The 8,174-nt window shown below is 38.7% G+C and overlaps 1 non-coding gene across 1 annotated transcript; it reads right to left on the bottom strand.

The window, feature by feature from the left end:
- Positions 1-7,512: 7,512 nt before the first annotated feature.
- On the bottom strand, positions 7,513-7,585 carry TRNAL-GAG (transfer RNA leucine (anticodon GAG)). Its single transcript has one exon. It is a non-coding gene; the product is annotated as a tRNA-Leu (tRNA).
- Positions 7,586-8,174: the final 589 nt, after the last annotated feature.

Genomic DNA, 8,174 nt, shown 5'->3' with positions numbered 1-8,174 from the left:
TCAGGACTTGCTGAATCCCAAGACCAGCAATTTAAATCATCACCTAGTGATTCTCAGTCCTTTGGGATATTTGGCCAATAAGTGTAATCAGAAGGCATTGGTGTCCTAGGCACATCTGCTAGGGCAGATGTCTCAGAAAGATAAGGCCTTGACTGAGACGGACGTTTACATATTAATGCACAAAGAATACTTAACATGCCAGGCATTCATTAGTCAAGATCAACTCCTAAGTTTCAATTTAACCTTCGTTCCCTTAAAAAAAAAAAATTGGTGGCCTTGGACCCTGCTCTCTTCTGGAGGTGATCCTGGACAGACATTTATATATTAATGCACAAAAAATATTTAACATGCCAGGTATTTATAGGTCAAGAGCAACTCAAGTTTCATTTTAACCTTCCTTCCCTTTAAGAAAAAAGTTGGTGGCTTTGGGCCCTGCTCTCATCTGGAGGTGATCTGGGTATGGTGACTGTCAAGGTGGAAGGGGTAACAACCTCCAAGGAAAACTGAGACCATTTCTTCTGCAGAAAACAATGTTTTCAGTTGTGTAAGGAGGTAGAAACACACAGTCCATCAAGGACCATTATGTAGCCTGGTCATCATACGTTTCAATAACTTTTCATAGCGCACTGTGGCCTGCCAGAAGGTTTCAACAAATATAACAAATTTGATTTAAAATGTCTAGAATATTTTAAATTATATCATATATTATTTGCTTGTGTATTCTTGCAATCTTATTGATGGTCACTTACATTGTATCTTATATTTTACATTATTTGTACAGCTTAAAAATCATTTATTTAAAAAAGAAATCATACTTTGCTCCCTACTACAGACTCTGTGGGCTGTTTCTCCGATGTCTATCTATTCTTTTTCCTTCCTCATTAACTCCGATTTTGTTCCGGGTAACAGTGTGCCTAGTTAAGGGTAGCATGTAATTTCCCTGATCCCATAAATAGAAGGGTAGCTACATGACACAGTTTTGCCCAATTAGAAGTGAGTGCATGCCTAATGAGGGAGGGGTGGGAAATCTTTTGCTTTTTTCTGCTTCAGATATTAATGTGGCCTGGAGCTGCAGGGCCCATTTGCGTGCGGTGACAGGCATGAGGACAAAAGCCACCATTCTAGGGAGGGAAAGCAGAAAGGCAGAAAGAGTCTGGTCTTCTCATTACACAATTGAGAAGATGAATGAACACCCTCAATCACCACCCTGCTAATCTTCTTTTCATGGACGAAAACAGCCCATTACTTCTTAAAGTCAATGTTAATTGTTTTTCTGCTTTTTTTTTTTTTTACTTATGGTCCAAGACATTCCTAACTGATACACTTTTAAGCAAACAAAATAAATATTAAAAGAACTTCAAATTCATAATTACTCCACACTCAATATGTACGTAGATAAAAAAAACTTTTAATAATGTTAGTATACTATTTTGAACTCAGCACATGTATGTCTACTCCCATATCTAGAGTCCATTAAAATGAAAGTAAAGAAAAATTTAAAAGTGTAATCCCAAGCAATAAAGGAAAACCAAATGGGCTTGTAAGTAAATGAGGGATTTCTAAATGCGAGAGAAGGAAAGGAATGTACTGCTCAAGACATAATATAGAGGCGGTAGCTGTCTGTAATGCCCATGAAAGACACAGCAGCAAGGAGAGATGGAGCCACCCAGATAGAATCCTAGGGAGATGCCATACTTAGATAAGACAATTACAAAAGAGAGCTGTTGTGAGAGGGGTGACTTACAACATGTATATGCTCATTTTATTGGTATATGCTCATTTTACACAAGAAGTTTCCCAGCTGATAAACACTCCCTATGGACACTGAGTTCCTACAAGCATTTCCACGGCCTCATTCTTGAATATTAACGGTCAGCTGAGAATCACTAGATATTTGAAGAAAGAATGACAAGCAAAAAACATATGGGAAGAAAAGAGAAGATATAACAATCAGAAAAAGAAATAATGTATCATGAACAGAAATAATCAGCAACTCTGAAAATTAAACTCTTGATGTTGAGATTAAAATTGGATAATTGAAGGGCATTTAAAGAATAAAGAAGTGAGAAAAAAGGCAGAACACAAATTCTAAAACAAGAAATATGAGCGAAAGAATAAGGACTTAGAGAATCAATTCAGGTGAGCAGCACACAGTTAATGAGAGTTCCAAAAATGAAGAAACACAGAAACACCAAAGATGAGGAAATTAGGAAAACAGCAATAACAACAAAGCATAATGAAGTTTCCCAGTGCTAATGGAGACACAAATCTTCAAAATGAGGGAAATACTAAGTACTAAATAGATGGTATAAAAAAAAAGACTCCCACACCTAGACAATTATTATAAAATTATAGAATGACAAGAATAATAACATATATTTAAAACTTTTACTGAGGGAAAATATCACTTTCAAAAGACCCACAATTAAACTAATATCAGATTTACCAGCAATCTAGATGCTAAGAGGCAATGGATAGTCCCTTCAAAGTTCTGAAAATAATGCATTTTAATGGATTTCTATACCCAGCCAGAGTGTTCATTGAGAAGGAGAATAAAATAAATGTACTTTCAGACATATGAAAACTTGTGAAGTTTGTTTCTCATATACCCTTCATTGGAAAATTCTTTGTGGATATGCTCCTGTACCATGAGAGAGTAAATGCAAAAAAGGGAAAACAGGAGATGCAAGGAACTGTGTATTTAATCAGAAGAGCATAGAAGGGAAATTCCAGAAAGATAGTTGTAGGAGGGGCCTAAGAAAATGATCAGTCCAGACTTCTGCAAGTGGACAGAGGGCTCCCTGAAAGAGGTCTCCAGAAATGAAGAGATACCTTTAAATGGTAGAAAACTTGAGATGTCAAAAGAACTAGGGCATTTACTAAAGATACAGAGTGCAAGAGATAAAATGGGGACTAAAAACTTCATGGGAAAAATAGTCATGTAAGAAAGTGATGGTCCAAAGATGAAGCTAATTAGCAGAGAAAGTCAGTAGACTTCATGAGAAAGAACAAAGTTGACTCTAAGTAATAGAATGAGTAAGAAGCTGAAAAATATTGAAGGTATAATAAGAAGGCAGATGATTTCTTCTCTCAACCAGAAAAAAAGACTCTGTCAGGATCTCATGGAAAACTGAAAAGCTATGCAAAGCCTGACGTTGACTCTGAAGCAAGCAAAACTGTAGCATTTTTCAGTAAGTAAAGGAGTTTAATACAGATGGTTCTACTTTAAGAATACTTGTTGAGTAGAATTGGAGTCATCACTTTGGAGCAATGGAGAAAGAAGTGAAATCATAATACTTAAATCTGCAGTGACCTGTTTTTTCATATTGACCTTGTTGCTTTTTTCCCCAATTTTTATTTTTTTAAATAATATCGTCAAACTGGGATGTAAAAGTTGGGGGAGAGCTGCAGAAAAGGATAGAGGAGCTAATAATCTTTTGCTCACAAACTTGAGAGTTAAGACATACTGTTTTCAGTTAACAGAATGAAAAATGTAAAGTTTAAGCATATTTACTATTATGCAGAGCTAAACAAAAGTAAAACATAATGATATTAAAACATGGAGATGAGGAGGATAAGTGAAATCAAATCTCCTTGAAAAATAAAGAAATAAAGATGAAGTTGTCATTTGGAGATATGGATGCAACCACCAGAAGTACTAAAAGTAGGGATTATTGAATCTCCTGTGTCTCTCTAGGGAGGTAGTTGGGCATGGGGTGAATTGAGCAAAGAACTATTCATTCCATTATAAACTCTTTCAACTGTTTGGTACTTTTAAAAAGTCATATGCATATATTACTTTTATTTTAATTAAAATTCCTTCCTCATAGAAATTTGCCACAGGAATTGAAACAGATTATCAAATCCATTTAAATGAACTTAAAGCAATAGATTATTTGCTGTAAAAAATATTTTCATTTATCAAGGGTGTTTCCCCAAGGGAAATGAATATTATATCAAAGAAATCAAGTTCTTCATAAAGAATATTTTTCAATAGTAACACTATCCAACTTTTAATGACTTTATTTTCAAAAGGAGATTTCTCATGGTTAGTTAAATTCAAAGCACTTAAAGTACAATCGGGAGAATTTTCAAAAGGAAACTATCGTTCCAGAGGTTAGGGTCTCATGTACGTGATGTTTTGACAGGATATCTGTTGACCAAATGAATCAGTCTTTCAAAAATCTAAGTATATTGTTAGATATTGTTGTTGTTATTGATAATGTTTAGTTGCTAAGTCATGTCTGATTCTTTGTGATCCCATGGACTGTAGCCTGCCAGGCTCCTCTGTCCATGGAACTTCTCAAGCAAGACTACTGTGGTGGGTTGCCATTTCCTTCTCCAGGGGATCTTCCCAACCCAGGGATCAAACCTTCCGTCTCCTGCATTGGCCAGCACATTCTTTACCACTAACCTATCAGGGAGGCCCACCGTCAGGTAACACAAAACTAAATTAAATTTAAACAATTCTTGTTTTAAGGCACTCAAAAGTGAAAGTTGCTCAGTCGTGTTTGACTCTTTGCAACCCCATGGACTATACAGTCCATAGAATTCTCCAGGCCAGAATACTGGAGTGGGTAGCTGTTCCCTTCTCCAGGGGTTCTTCCCAACCCAGGGATCTAACCCAGGTCTCCCACATCGCAGACTAATTTTTTACCAGCTGTGTCACCAGGGAAGCTCCCTAGTGATAGTAGCCCAGTTCATGGTTTTGGGGGTGGGTAGATGAATTTCCTGTTCTGTGTAGATCTCTTTTTGATCTGTTTTACATATATTAAATATTAAATGCACAATTTCATTAAAAATACATTAGTAGAAAAGGTTATAGAAAAAGATGTAAAGGGCAGTGTTGTATTGTCAACTCGTGAAGGCACACAGAGAATATTTTTATATTACCCCATCATTCCCTGCTTCCTTCTCTCCATTATTTTCTCACCTCATTCCAAAAAAGAATTGAAGTGATGCACAATAAAACATACACACGAAAAGCAGAAAGAGCCCAAGGAGTAAACAAATTGTAACCACAACTGGGAAATGTATTCATTCATTGATCACCTAGATGCCAGGCAACGTGCTTGGCATCAGGGACAAAACAGTGATATGACCCCACTCATGGGGATATTACATTCTCGTGTACATAAAATTATGTCACTAATTGGACAGTAAATTTAGTCCTGAGATTTCAAAATGCAAAGGAAAAAGAAAACATATTAGGATAAATTGTTTCCCTTTTGTGTAAGAAAATGTTTTGGGAGAAATTCTATATTCCCCCAGCCATGTGCATCAAGAAGCCTGAGACAATGTATATGACCTGAAAGCACAGATAAATGTTAGTCACTACACAGAAAACATTAAGTAGCATTGCAACTGTGGCTTTGTTGAGGATATTGAAGTACACTGCATGGGGACCCAATGCCTGAGCACAAGGTAAGCTTCCCAGAACGTGAGAAAGAAGTCACCACAAAGAATTTGGGCAAACTTCGGGAGATAGTTAGAGACAGGGAGGCCTGGCATGCTGCAGTCCATGGGGTCGCAAAGAGTCAGGCACAACTGGGTGACTGAACAACAACAACTCCCATGGAATGGGGACTTAAAATAGTGATTAACTTCATAGAGGAAGTAAAATTAAACATGTTGCATTCCTAAGTGTGTGGACTGAGTCACCCAGACACAGGCAGGGGCTTGTCTGTGATTCCTGAGGATCTTTGTACAGTGTGTAGATATCTGCATCATGAACTGATCACAGTCCCTAAAATTCGAGTCAAGTCATTTGAGCAATGGCCTTGCAGTGCAGAAGAATTTGTGAGCAGACATGACATCAATTCTTAGAACTTACTGCCAGGGAGTGCTTTTGAGGTTATTTGCAAAAATACTAAGTAGGCTTTAAGCTCCCTGGTCAGACACAATGTGGTTAATAGATGAAAAGAAGAGAATGTAAGTGTTAAGCCTCATTAGGGGATGCTTTCCTGGTGGCCCAGTGGCTAAGACTCCATGCTCCCAGTGCAGGGGACCTGGTTTGATCCCTGGTCAGGGAACTAGATCCCATACTCACAACTAAGAGTTTGCATGCTGCAACAGAAGATCCTGCAGGCTGAAACAAAGACTGAAGATTCTGAGTATCACAACTGAGACCTGGCACAGCCAAATAAATAGATAAATACATACTTTTTTTAAGCCATGGTAGAATCGCCTCTGGTTAGAGGGTGGAGCCCTGCGGTGGATCACTCAGGAATCCTTTTGTGAATGCCCTGCTGGTTGGAAGGGCAGTTGGGAGAAGTGAGGAGTGATGGGACTTTAGAGGCTTCCTTCTAAAGTTTGATGTTTGAAACAGTACCTCCTTCACGGGTTTCCCATTGCATCTGGTCCTTCAGTTAGAGCTTCATTTGGCTTAAGCCAACTCAGAGGTCATGGCCTTTGCTAAAACAACAGTGACCTGAGTGTGCGGGTGCATTAAGCATCATCAATCACTTACACTGACTGCGAATGCATCTTTGATAGGAGGCAATGGAGATAGGGTAAGAGTACTCTGGGCACTGAAGGATGGAAGGTGGAAATGCCTCCTGGAGAGAATAGAGGAGCAAAGAGGAAGCTGCAGATGTGAAGACCATGTGAGGCAGGCCCCTCTGCCTGGCCTGGAAAAGCAGTCTTTGCAGGGTTTAGACGGAGCAGGCATCATGAAGAGGTGACTGCAAGGTTGCTTGGGATTTGACTTTCATTTGGAGAGTTTGATATCTTATCAGAATACCAGAGTCAGTCCTCTAGTATTAATAATACTAGTTTAATTGCTACCATCTTAAGTGGCCATACCAGAGATGATCTACGTGTTGAATTTTACATAACAGCACTGTCCAAAAAAAATACAATGCAATACAATGCTTTTCACAAATGCAAACTACATGCACCATTTAAATATTCCAGTAGATATGTTTTAAAAAGCAGAATGAAACTGGGGAAATTGATTCTGATAATATATTCTATTTAACCCAGTATAACGAAAATATCAACTCAGAATTAAACTTTAAAAATTACTAAGATATTTCATTCTCTTCTTTTTATATTAAGTCTTCAAAATCCAGAGTTCAGACCAGCCACCTTTCAAGTGATCTGTAGCCACATGTGGCTGCTGGCTACCATACTGGACAGCTCAGGTGTATAATTCAAGATGCATCTGTGCCAAAGGTACAACACAGATAATATGTACCTTGGGAAGTTAGAAAGGAGCAGAGATTAAGGAAGACTGATATTGTCAGATTGAGGGATTCTTTATGGAATTTAAAGTGAAAGTGAAAGTCGCTCAGTTTGTGTCTGACTGTTTGCGACCCCATGGACTATACAATCCATATAATTCTCTAGGCCAGAATACTGGAGTGGGTAGCTTTTCCCTTCTCCAGGGGATCTTCCCAATCCAGGGATCAAACCCAGGCCTCCCACATTGCAGGTGAATTCTTTACCAGCTGAGCCACAAGGGAAGCCCAAGAATACTGGAGTGGGTAACCTATCCTTTCTCCAGTGGATCTTCCTGACCCAGGAATCGAACTGGGGTCTCCTGCATCTCAGGCAGATTCTTTACCAACTGAGCTATCAGGGAATTTAGGATGGGGTTTAAAATTAGGATGGGTGGTAGGGAGGTAAGAATAGGTCATTTGAAGGCAAAAAGGATTTGAGAACACTGGAAAAGAGGAGAGAAGGGAAAGGAGTAGAAAACCTAACAGTCTTAGATCAAAGGGAGCAGAGAGAATGAAAAATCGATCTAGTGTCTAATTAGCTGAAAGCAGCATGATGACTGCTCGCCATCGTTACAACTGGTGCCTCTGTGGGTCTCACCTCCTCTCCCCAAATTTGCTTCCTGACCCAGAGTTCCCTCCCTTTGCCCTCCCGGCCACCATCAGTATACACAGCAAGGCTGGCCTGGACTGCGTTTTTAAAAAGTTAATTATCTCTAACTGGGCTTTAAATGTTCAGATTTGTTCTTCACTCCATAGCTTTTGATCCTGCACCCAGAAGCATTTTATGAGGGTCTCTAGGGGGAGGAGGGATGGGGAGAAGGAAAGAAAATGTTCTCTCAAAACAAAAACAGTATTTTCAGAATTCTACTCTGCTGCTTCCAGGCTATTTCCATCAACCCTCTTATTCATTTTGATTTATTTCTATCCATAAGCAGACTAACGCTTCTCTAT

The sequence above is a fragment of the Bos grunniens genome, chromosome 12 (genome assembly GCF_055505025.1).
Source record: "Bos grunniens cultivar Pamir isolate PY7600 chromosome 12, Bosgru_T2T1.0, whole genome shotgun sequence".
NCBI lineage: Eukaryota > Metazoa > Chordata > Mammalia > Artiodactyla > Bovidae > Bos > Bos grunniens.
This window is presented reverse-complemented; position numbering and strand designations above follow the sequence as displayed.